Consider the following 13,731-nt stretch of genomic DNA (forward strand, 5'->3'; position numbering starts at 1 on the left):
TAACTTCTATTCCTGAATGACATATACATACCCTCAGTTATAGGCTTGGGAAGACTTGACTCAGCAACAGCGTATACATATATATACATACATACATATGTATACATACATAGCAAAATACATATAAAAGAACATATATACTTCATTTGCTGTACACATTCCATGAGTCAGCACTGTGCCCATCGTCACTGTAAAAGCAACAGTGACCTTAGAATGTCTAAGCAGAAGCAAAGGATCTAGTATCAGGACCACACCTGTGCTCTGATCTGGACTGGGCATCCCACATCTGAAACGCCTGCACTCATTTCCAAGCCCCACACTTCATGGAATGCACAGCTGGAATAGGACAGAAAGGATGATGCTGTGACCAGAGACTGTGATGTCTGCAGAGCAAATGAAAGACCCGCTGAGTACTAGACGATGGAAGAGAAAACTCGGGCATGGGTGGAGGCAGGCTATGCATGCGTTCGTGCTCAATCCTGTCGGACCTGACCCTATGGATTGTAGCCCAATGGACTCCCCTGTTCATGGAATTTTCCAGGCAAGAACACTGGAGTGGGTTGCCATTTCCTCCTCCAGGGGTTCTTCCCAACCCAGGGATCGAACCCAAGTCTCTTGCATTGCAGGCAGATACTTTACCATCTGAGCCACCAGGGAAGCCCCAGAATACTGGAGTGGGTAGCCTACCCCTTTGCCAGGGGATCTTCCTGATCCAGGAATCAAACCAGGGTTTCCTGCATTGCAGGCAGATTCTTTATCAGCTGAGCTACCAGAGAAGCCCCCAAAGGCATGATAGCTGTCTTCAAATATGTTCAGGGCTATCTTAAGGAAGAGGGATCTAAAGCGCTATATGGAACTCTCCACTCCAGCATTCTTGCCTGGGAAATCGCACGAACAGAGGAGCCTGAAGGACTACAGTCCATGGAGACGCAGAGTCAGACACAACTTAGCGACTAAACAATAACAGTGGAACTTTAAGGGAGTTAAACTAATGAGTAAAAGCTGACGAACAGCCTTTGGTTCCAAAGAAGGTAAAATAACAAACTGGAAGACTTGAGATTGCTTCATGAGACAGTTTGGCTAGGCTCTAGGACCCAGTTATTCAATCAAATCTTGCAGTAAAGCTATTGTGTAGAGATGGTTAACATTTACAATCAGTTGACTTAAACAAGGAAGATTATTCTTATTAATGTGGGTGGGCCTCGTTCAATTATTGGAAGGCTTACAGTACAAAAACTGAGGTTTCCCAGAGTCAAAGAAATTCTGCTTTGAGACTGCAATATTCACCCCTCCCTGAGTTTTTAGTCTGCTACCTTCCTTTACAGATTTCAGTCTTGCTAGCCCAAATAAATACAGACATTACATAATTTGTGCAAGTGAGTGTATGTCCTATTAGTTCTGTTTCTCTGGAAGACTATAATTGATACAGTTGCCCAAGAATGGAATGGTCTATTTCCCATCATGATGAGTTCCCTTCACCCAAGATAGTCAAAGGCAGGTGAGGAAACCACTTTGGTTATGATAAAGAGACCATTTAAAATATGTGATTCTTGGACTTCCCTGACAGTCCAATGATTGAGACTCCATGCTTCCACTTCACAGGGGCAGGGGTTTGATCCCTGGTTGGGGGACTGAGAACCCATTTGCCTCACAGAGTGGCTTCCCAGGTGCCGCTAGTGGTAAAGAACCCACCTTCTTTACAGGAGACTTGAGATTCGATCCCTGGGTCAGGAAGATCTCCTGGAATAGGAAATGGCAACCTGCTGCAGTATTCTTTCCTGGAGAATTCCACGAACAGAGGAACCTGGCAGGCTACAGTCCGTGGGGTCACAAAGAGTTAGACATGACTAAGCACGAATGCACACGCACACGTGCATATAGATATGATTCTTGATGAAATTATGTAGCATGTATAGACCACATGGTATTTTTAGTATTAGTTGCTCAGTAGTGTCCGACTTTTTGCGACCGCATGGACTGTAGCCCGTTAAGCTCCTCTGTCCATGGGATTCTCTAGGCAAAAATACTGGAGTGGGTTGCCATTTCCTCCTCCAGGGGACCTTCCCAACTGTACATAAAGGAGACTGCATTAATGTGCATTACAGGATACCCCACGTTAACCTGTTATAGAGAACTGTCTCTTGAGTCTTTAAATTTTATACTAATTCTATACCTCTGGCTGGCCGATTGTTTCTCTATTTAGGTTTTAAGGTGAATGACCTGGTGCTATTTGTTTCCATCAACCTGATTGTGAATTTAAAGGCACAGTTGAAATGTCGATTTTTCTTGCTATCCTCAGAAAAGATTGCTGCAAATCTACTCTATGATTCTCATTCTTTTCAGTTTATAATACAAACAGCTTATTATTTTTTTGCAACCTATGTCTTATAATAAAGCAGTGCTGAAAAATTAAATAGAAGAAAGTTCAGTTGCCATATAGGCTACGAAAATGATTTGCCAGTGGTGATTTTTAAGTTTGATTCTAAATAGATTTACGAAGAATGGCACTTGGAAGACATGGTTCAAATTTTGCTATTTAAGGTATCTTGAAATTATAGGCTTACTCTCCCTAACATTTCAAAAAGTGTAGAGCTTAGGCTCTTAGGGGTATAGCAGTGATAAAACCTTTCACAATCATTTCTATAAAGCAATATTTCACAGTTTTCTCTCTCCAATGGTTCTCTAATATACTTGTAGAAGGAAGGCAATGGAAAACCAAAAATAAAAATAGCTGAGCTCTCCACAATTGGGCTTCCTGCCTACTTTCCCTGTTCAAAGAAGAAAGGAGACACCATCTTGCAATAGAGGCTTCATAGACAACTGGGCTTCTCCAGTGACAGTTGGCATTTGATGACCACACAGTCCAACTCAATTTATTCAGTGTATTGAGGATACTGTCTTCACCTGCTCTGGGGACATAATAAAGAGCAGAAATAGCTACTCTGCGTTTTTAGAATGTATATGAATCCTGTACCATGAGCAAGCTATTCTAGAACACAGAGTTGGTATTAAACACATACTTGTTGAATGAATAATTGAATGAATGAACAAAAGCATAGTTTAAGATTATAGGGAAACATATAGATACATGCGGGCTTCCCTGATGGCTCAGATGGTAAAAGATTCTGCCTGCAATGCAGGAGACCTGGGTTCAATCCCTGGGTCAGGAAGATTCCCCAGAGAAGGAAATGGCAACCCACTCAACTATTGTTGCCTCGAGAATTCCATGACTGAGGAGCCTGTCAGGCTATAGTCCATGGTGTCACAAAGAGTCAGACAAGACTGAGTAACTAACACTTTACAGATACATATATTTATATATACTTTTGAGAAATCTGTCTATCAAAAATGTGTAAATGTTTAAAACTTTAATTTTTTAGTAAGGATAAAATTTGACTATCAAAAAATTCTATAACATACCATACTTCCTTCTCCAATAAGGCATAAGTTCAAATTATTTTCCCAAACCCACCTCCCTTTTTGACTCTTACATAATGATCCTAAAAAAATACCCCAACTCAACATGCATTCATTTCACACATTTGAAAGTGCAAATTCCTTCAGCAGAAAATATACAACCTTCCAATAGTCTGTAACAGTATACATTCAGTGGAAGAACACTCACAGATGGCTACTGGCCTGAGCGTATCCATCCAGCCCCCTGTGATGGACAGCCAGGAAACTGACCATACTGCTTTTCCAAACACACATGTTAAGGAACACAGGGGAAGCACTGCACAGATATTAATAACAAGAGCATGATATGACTTCCCTGGTGGTACAGTGCGTAAGAATCTGCCTGCCAATGCAGAGGACATGGGTTCCATTCCTGGTCTGGGAAGATTCCACATGCTGTGGAGCAGTTAAGCCTGTGCTCCTCGCCACAGCTACTGAAGCCTGCATGCCCTCGAGCCCAGGCTCCGCAACAGGAGAAATCACCACAGTGGGACGCCTGTGCACTGCAACTAGAGAGTGGCCCCCGCTCTCCGAAACTAGAGAAAGCCTGTGTGCAGCAACGAAGACCCAGGGCAGCCAAAAATAAAATTAATTAATTTTTAAAAGAGTATGGTAATATTTGGAGCATATTTTATATCACACTTGTACTTTTTCAAAGCACCTTCACAGCCTGACTGGCATCACAGAAAAAAAAGCAAATAGATGTATCATTTGACAGATGAATGAAAAGAGAGAGTGATGGATGGTGTGAAGTTTAAACCCCAATCCTGATAGTTCAGTTGGGCACTTTTTATAAAAAGTTAGATCATATTGAAAGAATATGGTACATCATATTCTTCTTTAATAACAGCAATAAAAAATGTATTCTTTAGCAGGAGATGATTCAACAGCCTTCCTACTTTTGATCCAAAGCTGTAAGAAATGGAATACTGCATTATAGGGGAATGTCCATATACACAGGTTGCTGACAATGTTGACTGAATTGACTGGCAACTTATCTAGGACTCCCAGGGGCCTTTGTCATGCATTGGTAATTCATTGATTAGTGGAAATCTCTGATAAAAATAAACTCTTTAGTTTTTTTTTTTTTAACAAAATTCATATCACAAAATTCTAATGATGTTTCTAACATAAGGTGTTTGAAAGGAATAGGGTATTACAAAATGAAAACATTTCGTAGCAAAAAGTTGCAAAAGCCTCACAGTCATAAACTGAGCTTCATGACTTGGCTGTGGCTCTATGGAGGCAGATGATCTAGGTAATAATCTTTCTCATATATATATATTTTGTGACCCCATGGACTGTAGCCCGCCAGGCTCCTTGGTCCATGGAATTCTCCACGCAAGAATACTGGAATGGTAGCCATTCCCTTCTACAGGGATCTTCCCAAACCAGGGATCAAACCCAGGTCTCCTGCATTACAGGCAGATTCTTTACTGTCTAAGCCATCAGGGAAGTCCTCTCTCTCATATGTATGTATAAGAGTTTTACATATTTTCTTATTCAAGGCTGAAATTAGCTATTTCAGGCTGCCTTGTCTTCATAATATAACTACTTTCATTTTTAATGGGATGGAGGATATTATGGCTGTTTTTCTGAAACCACATCAATTTTCAAAGGCAGCGTGAGCAACAAGGACGCGTTTGCACTGGAATTTTGGCTTCGAGGCCAGTACCACCTTGAAAATTTGGCTGATTTCCCCAAACCCATAAGTTGGAGAAATACCAGTAATAAAAAGGGGAATTACAAGGATGATTTACAATTTTCTTCCCTCCCTTTCCTCAAAGTTAGTCTTTGTCAGTTGCCAAGAAAACAAGATCAAAATGGAACCAGCTAGCAACTGATAATTAACTACAGGGAAGTATTTCAATGAGTAAATTAGCTATCAGATAAAAATAAAGGACAACTGAATTTTAATAATATATTTCAACAGAAAAAAACCAGGACAGAGATATGCCCTTTTGACTTTGAAAAACAGTTCTTGATTTTGTTTTGTTTTCCAGTATCGTTTCTTCCTAGTTATATGTTTTTAAGAGAAAAGTTTAAGAATTGGTCACTGCCAGCCTACAAAAATGTTTACCCACCAATAAGCAACTGATTTTTATGATTTTAATTTTTCCTTTCCTTTCCATTTTCTAAACCCTTATAAGCATGACTCCTCATTTTGCTTGACTTCCTGGGCATGCAAGAAAGGTCAGTGTGACTTAAGCCCTGCATAGAAGTCTGACTTTTTGTACATTTCCCTAGGTATAGCCTTCCCTGGTGACTCAGCAGTAAAAGAATCCACCTGCAATTCAGGAGTTTCAGGACACGTGGGTTCAATCCCTGGGTCGGGAAGATCCCCTGGAGGAGAGCATGACAACCCATTTCAGCATTCTTGCCTGGAGAACTCCATGGACAGAAGAGCCCAGTGGGCTATAGTCCATAGGGTTGCAAAGAGTCAGACACGACTAAAGTAACTTAATATGCACACATAGGTATACACCTGCAATTTGAAAACACCCTTTTATTCCTCTTGGGGTGGAACAACCAGAAGAAAATCAACTTGTTTTGGCTGTTTGCCTCTTTCTGGTTTTCCATCTCTTCAGGTAAAGGAAGGTATAAAAACTCAAAGGCCACATTACCATATTTTATGACAAGAGAACAACTATTTTTCCAGCCCCATTGAAACATCTCAATGCCACGTTCCTCTCTTTGATCCAATCCACTAAAAAAAAACAATTACTTCTCTAACCATCAACTAACTGCACAATAACCAATGGACCTCATTGCTGGTAATCTTTAAATTTCAACAACTACTTAGGTAAGGCATCTTCATACACACACACACACACACACACACACACACACAGACTTCTTCCAGGAGCCATGGAAGTTCTGCACCCACCTGAAACACAATCTGTCCCTCTTTTTACCTAAACAAAGAGCTAAAGAAAATTTATCATTAAGATTATACCGTATAGTCTTAGGACAAGAATAAACAAGAACTTGAAGAGCTGATTGGCTCTTGAGTAGGTAAAGTACAGGAGTCAATGCTCACACCATGTGATGCACATAGCTGAACCTGCTTGTTCCTGGAATTGTACCCGATGCCTAGGTGTTAGAGATCGACTTGCTATATCTTCATGAAGAGTCCCTTTTGGTCACTGATTTTTAGAGAAAATAATTTTTATATTCAAACAAGCATGGTATGTTAATATTCACACATTACTATTAATAATTTAATGTTAATATTATAAACACTATTTTAGTTAATATTATATATTACCATTGATATTAAATTTTGCCTATACTTATATAATCAATAAAACATGCAATAGAATTACATGACTGTAATGAGATGCTTGTATGACCCAATCCCCTAGATCTTTTTCCTCCTTTTATTTATTTAGTTTTTTAAGACTTTTTTGATGTGGCCCGTTTTTAAAGTCTTTATTGAATTTGTTACAATATTGTTTCTGTTTAATGTTTTGGTTCTTCAGCCTCAAGGTATGTGAGACCTTAGTTTACCTATTAGAGGTCAAACCCACACCCCCTGCATTGGAAGGCAAAGTCTTAACCACTGGATCACCAGGGAAGTCCCCTTCTCCTTCTTTTGTAAAGCACCTTGGAGACAATGTTTAAGAAGCATCAATCTACACTGTTCAGTATAAATGAAGGATATCAGTCCAGTTCAGTTCAGTCGCTCAGTCGTGTCTGACTCTTTGCAACCCCATGAATCACAACCCACCAGGCCTCCCTGTCCATCACCAACTCCTGGAGTTTACTCAAACTCATGTCCATTGAGTCGGTGATGCCATCCAGCCATCTCATCTTCTGTCGTCCCCTTCTCCTCCTGCCCCCAATCCCTCCCAGCATCTGGGTCTTTTCCAATGAGTCAACTCTTCGCATGAGGTGGCCAAAGTACTGGAGTTTCAGCTTTAGCATCAGTCCTTCCAATGAAGGATATAGACTGGTGTAACTACTTGGGTAAAGAAAAAGTTCTAAAACATACTATAGCATTAAGGAAATTGACCTACCTAAGACACCACTGATACTGTTTTTACTTAATACATTAATTATATGTGATCTCATAAATATAACTCAGACATAAAGGACACATGCATATTAAAGCAGTGTCCAATGCTCATTGGAAGAGTTACGTTTAAAATCAGCATTGTCCTTGCCTGTCCTACTTGAAGATAAAATGCAAAGAACTTCTGAAAACTTTTTATAATTAAGACAGAGGGAAAATCAAACAACAGCAAGAGAAGGGAAGAAAAAAATAAATCTCTTTGTGCCAAGGGAAACGATATCACATGCTTGTTTGTGTTTGGCACCCCAATTTACAGTCCAGCAATCTGAGTCTATGAACTTAGGCCTTCATGGATGAGTGAATCAACTGGCTTTTGAATTAGAGAACAAGGGTTACTCCATTAACTTTGAGACTAGCCCTTTCAAGAAATATATTTAGCTAAGGCACACAATATTTCAGTCCTAAAATGAGAATGTCAACTGTGAAACGGAATTGAAAATTTCAGTTGTTTCTGTTCCGGCTCCTCCCACACATACTACCCATTTGAATACTGTGAATCCAGGAAGCATTTACATAATAAATATGGTGTGCATTCTAGGTTTTACGACAGGTCTTTTTGCTTTCATTACTTGTCACATTAGAGGCTGATGCAAACATGTGAGGAAAATCTATGTCCTACATGCCATGTTATTACTGGCTGCCTTATCCTTAGCCAGAGAAGAAAAACATTTGCTCTGCTGGGGCAACAGAAAAAGGAAAGGGTTGGGAAAACTCGGGGCTTCCTTTGACTCTACACTTTGAAGCATCCATACAGTGCTCCCCATGCTGAACCAGTGAGCTCACTAAGCCAGAAAGATCACTTGAAGACAGAACTGCGAGAACTGCCAAAACTAGACAGAAGGAAGAAGAATCTTCCTGATCCAAAAGACCCTGTAAATTCTGCAATACACATACACACACAGACATACCCCATGTGTTTGGTAATTAACACATTATTAAATTTCGCTTGTGCTGACGCGTCTAATGTCAACCTGTCAACCAAAGAGTTCTGGTTACCGTTAAAGTCTGTTTTAAACATGGAGGGCTTATCTGTTACCTGGGCTTAGGAAGCCATCAACTACATACCAGAAGCGCTTTCAAATTTAAGAGGTTTAATTTATTAAGGACACCAAAATATTTCTGGCTGTTTTTCCCCAAGATTTCCAAGATATTAGCCAGGAGAAGTATTGTTATGATCATCAGTGGTCAAGCTGTAATTGACATAGACCAGACTGTGGATTTAAGAGGAGAGAGACAGAAAAAGTGTGTGTGTGTGTGTGTGTGTGTGTGTGTGTGTGTGTGTGCGCGCTGAGCAGTGATACAGAATTTTTTTATTATAAGTTTTCTGACTTTTACTGAAAACCCAAATACTCACTTGAGTAGAAATATATCTTTATATGTTTTCACTAGACAACTAACAAACTTAAAAGGCACACCTTGAAAACTGTAATATACTTGAGCACTTACTCTGTGCCGGATACTGATCTAAAAAACTTGTGTATAATATCTCACTCAGTTCTAACAACAACTCTTTGAGATAGGCCCTATTATAATCTTTGTATAATTGCAGAAGCGGAGAATTTAAGGGCCTTGTCAAAGTTGCCAAGTTCACACAGCTAATAACGTGTAGAACTGGGAGTCAGACCCAACAGTAGGACACTGGGGCTCTTGTACTTGACTCCAGGCCACCCGGGCCACTGTTAGCAGATAGTTGGTCTTATTTACCCTAAGTGCCTGGGCTTCCCTGGAGACTCAGAGTGTACAGAAGCCACTTGCAATGCAGGAGACTTGGGTTCGATCCCTGGGTCAGGAAGATCCCCTAGAGAAGGAAATGGCTACCCATTCCAGAATTCTTGCATGGAGAATCCCATGAACAGAGGCGCCTGGTGGGCTACAGTCCAAGGGGTCTCAAAGAGTTGGACATGACTGAGTAACTAAGCATACTAAATTCCAAATTGGTATTGAGTGTGGGGGATAGCAGATAGGCCATGGCAGACTTGAGCCTCTGAAGCAATTCACACAGTTGTTCAGTTGCCAAGTCGTGTCTGACACTTAGACCCAGGTTCAAAGCAGAGACACTCAGTTTCTACCACTCCTTTACTCCAAGGTCACCTGCTGCCCCGCCCTTCCTAGGAATATGTCTCCTGCTGGGCGTTTGGTGAGAAATGGATTGTTTGAGCCCACAAGTAGATCATGGTCATTTGGGGAGGCATTTGAGTAAGTGAGGAGCCGAATACATTCCAGAAGGTATAATTTCTTGCAGACTTAAAAAAAACAAAAGTTATTTACAAAACAGATACAATCTGTACAATAGGAAGGTGAAGGTAGAGTACAATGAGAAGGCAGAGACTGAGCTATCCATATTAATAAAGAACTAGAATAAACATGAATTCACCATGGCTAGAGTCTGGTTTCAAAGCTGATAGGTTATCAAGTCCTCTGTGGTTGTTTTCACTGAACTCTGGGAAAAGGTCTCAGAACTGACTCCCATACATAAGTTAAACCAATACTTCTTTTTAAATGGGAGGTGTGGTTACAAGGTCTCGGGAAAACAGTCTCATGTTGAAATATGAAAACACTGCCTGTTTATAGATGACAGACAAAAAGGCAATTGTTTAAAGGCATGTGGTCTATCACTGTCATCTTCCCCTAAATGAAAATAAACACCCATGGCAGAATGTATATAAGGTAGAGTGAGAAATCAGTCCAAAGAAGAGTTATTAATCAAGAATCATAGGATTTAAGACTTGGGAAGGACCTTAATTAACAAGTTCCACTTCTGCACTTTCCGTAAGTTAAAACCAAGGTCTGCAGAATGTGGACTTCTTGGGCAGGTATTATCTTCAAGCTCTGGGCATGAGGGCTCATTCCCTGAAGGTATGGAGCATGAAGACAAGAGAATAGTCTGTGGAAGCTGGAAGCTCCGATCTTTGAGAGGTAGGCCAGCTGCTTAGGGTCAACAGAGAAGTGGCAGGAAAGCCAAGCAGGGTGATGTAATGGGACCTGGGAAGGCAGGAGTTTTAGGAAAGAGTAAGTAGTAGTGTTAAACGGTAACAAGAGTTCTAAGAAGATCAGAACTGGGAAAGATTCATTAGATTGGTTGGTTATTGATCAATGGTGTGTGTGTGGTCAGTCATGTCCAACTCTTTGCAATCCCATGGACTGTAGGCCAACAGGCTCCTCTGTCCACGGGAGTTTTCAGACAAGAATACTAGAGTGGGTTGCCATATCCTCCTCCAAGGAATCTTCCCGACCCAAGGATCAAACCCTCATCTCTTGCGTCTCCTGCATTGGCAGGTAGATTCTTTACCACTGGGTCACCTGGGAAGCCCTGACCTTTATAAAATCAGTTTCAGCAGTATGATCACAGTGAAAGTTGTTTAAGCAATGAACAGGAAGTCAAAAAAGTTAAGACACTGAGGCCAGAGTCCATGTTCAATAACCTTGGAGAAAAGAAAAAGATGGAGTAGTGGACAAAGAAATGCTCAGGGGAAAAGGTCAGTAGAGAATGAGAGGAATCCTTGAAACAAGGATTGAAACTATTTTGGGGGAGACAAAGCCAACTGAGGTCTATGCTCTGATGGGTCAGCCTTGACAGAAGGAGATACCCAGTGTGTTCAGAGATAATACAGATGAAAAAGTGGTGGTTACAGGGTACACAGGCTTCCCAGGTGATGTTAGTGGTAAAGAACCTGCCTGCCAATGCAGGAGACGTAAGAGATGCAGGTTCAATCCCTGGGTCAGAAAGATCCCCTGGAGGAGCGCATGGCAACCCACTCCAGTATCCTTACCTGGAGAATTCCATGGACAGAGGAGCCTGGTGGGCTACAGTCCATAGTATCGCACAGAGTCAGACAGGACTGAAGCAACTCAGCATGCAGCACGCATACGGTACAGAAAGTAAGTGGTTCTCTCAACTGTATTTTTATTTTCATGATTCACTTTCCAAAGCATGTAGACTTACTTTTGGTGATGACATGAGGTTTAAAAATTCCCCTTTCCTTATTGCCTATGTTAAATTGTGAATGAATAGATGTTAAACAATGAGCTCTGAGCCTTGATCCCTCACTGGTGAAAATTCAGGCCAGCTCTTGTGGGCAGAATGAATTTTCCCACACACTGCCTCACCCTCATCCTCCACTCACTGAAACAGTTTCCTCATTCTCCAGATCCTTCCACCAGCCACAAAAGTTAGGTTCTCACACCATCGGGAAGGCTTCCCAAGCAGCGCTAGTGGGAAAGAACACGCCTGACAATGCAGGCAGCATAAGAGACACGGGTTCAATCCCTGGGTCAGGAAGTTCCCCTGGAGGAGGGCATGGCAACCCACTCCAGTATTCTTTCTTGGAGAATCCCAGTGACAGAGGAGCCTGGCAGGCTACAGTCCATAGGGTCACAAAGAGTCAGACACGACTGAGGCAACTTAGCATGCATGCAAGCAAGCATGCATGCTTGCGATCAGGAAACTAAGATGAATAGGGAGGAGTTTAACAATCTTAGAGCTTGTGAAGGCTGGCAGTTTCTTGGCCTTGCCAACTGTCTGTTACTTTCTTTACCTGGTTTCTGCCAAAGGCCAAAGCAAATAGCAAGTGGGAGAAAAGGGTGATGGCAGAGAAGAGCCCTCTCAAGAAAATTATAAGAAAAAGAGAGAGAAAGACTTAGAGTCGGCAGTATTTACTGCTGAAATGAAACCAGAGAGCCAATTTGGAAAGAGAGGTTGGTTACAGAATTAATGACTGCTCATATGTGTTTGGGATATGAATTTGAGCAAACTTCAGGAGACAGTGGAGGACAGAGATGCCTAGTGGGCTACAGTCTATGGTGTCACAAAGAGTCAGACATGACTTAATGACAGAACAACAACAACAACGTGTTTAAGATTACTTGGATGACCTGTTGTATCGGATGATCTGAACAGGCTTCTCTCTACAAACACACACGCACTATGTCTGTTAGAGTCCTCTCTTGAGAACCAAAAGCTCAGTGGACAAAATCAATTATGAGTCTTTCTTCCAGTAAGAGACCAAAGCAACATTCTCTGAAAAACCACGTTACCCTGGCATTTTAGCAACACTTGCTTAGCACTCTTTAATTATAAAATCTGAGATCTATTTTTCAAATTGGACTAGATACATTTTTCACTTCCACCATTTTGCCCTTCACCTGAAAGGTCTGCAAACCTTTCCTCAGGTGTGGAACACTAAAGGCTCTCAATTACTGAGGAGCACCACAATCTGGTCATTTAAATTGACCCTAGAGGTGCTGGCAATATGTTTCCCTTGAGGTCAGGCACATCCCAGCCTTCACAGTCCTCCCTGATTTTAGACGTGTCGAGTGACAATGAAATGGAGCAGAACTCTATGGTCCTTCACCCTTGTCCTCTGTCTGCCTTTTGACTGTGGAAAAACTAGCCAAATACGTTTAATCAGAGAAGTGAGAATATGCAGAAACAAAGGAAAATAGTCAAAGGAGACCAAATAACAATAATGTCGTCATTAAGCAAAGTCAAGGACCCTTAGTTCCCTTCTCAAGGGTTGTAGATAATATTCTGAGGCATATCCTGTGAGCTCTTCTAGATACTGAAAGCCTTACCAGGTGGAGAGTTAAGTACAGGATGACCAGACTGTAGCCGTGACATAAGCTGTCACAATTCCAAGAATTGGCCTCAAGGAAATGGAAACAAACTGACCTGGGAACTGAAAATTAACTGTACTAAAAACAATCAAGATGATGCTGGTCAGACCATCGATGACCAATTTCAAGATGACTGTCAGAGCTGACTGTGTGGTTTCTGCATGTAGCCCCCTCCCTCTGTCTATAAAAATTCATGAGCCCTGATTGGGGTGCAGAGGAGTCTGCCTTTAGACAGATGTCCTCTTTCCCTGCCTGGCTGCCAGAATCCAAAATAAGGCAAACTTTCCTTTCCACCAATCTGGCCTCTTTATTGACTTTTGAGCAGTGAGCAGTCGAACCCTGCTTTGGATAACAATAATAGAATTCTTCTCCTTGTAAAGACGCATTTATTCAGCACTCAACACATGCTTGACATTGAGCCGGTTGCTGAGCATATAGAGATTGATGAGATATTACATTGGCCCCTCAGGATCTCATATAGACAAAAAAAAAAAAAAGAGCAAATGTATTTTTTAATTTCTACAATCTTATTTCTCTGGAATTCAGATATCCTTTCTTGGAATATCAAGACCTCTGACGTATCCATT

The 13,731-nt window shown here is 41.2% G+C and overlaps 1 protein-coding gene across 3 annotated transcripts in view; it reads right to left on the reverse strand.

Annotated features, from left to right (window-relative positions):
- Nucleotides 1–13,731, reverse strand: part of RERG (RAS like estrogen regulated growth inhibitor) — a 146,891-nt gene that overhangs the window by 128,661 nt on the left and 4,499 nt on the right. The window lies entirely within an intron of this gene.

This window comes from Cervus elaphus, chromosome 22, assembly GCF_910594005.1.
Source record: "Cervus elaphus chromosome 22, mCerEla1.1, whole genome shotgun sequence".
Taxonomy (NCBI): Eukaryota; Metazoa; Chordata; class Mammalia; order Artiodactyla; family Cervidae; genus Cervus; species Cervus elaphus.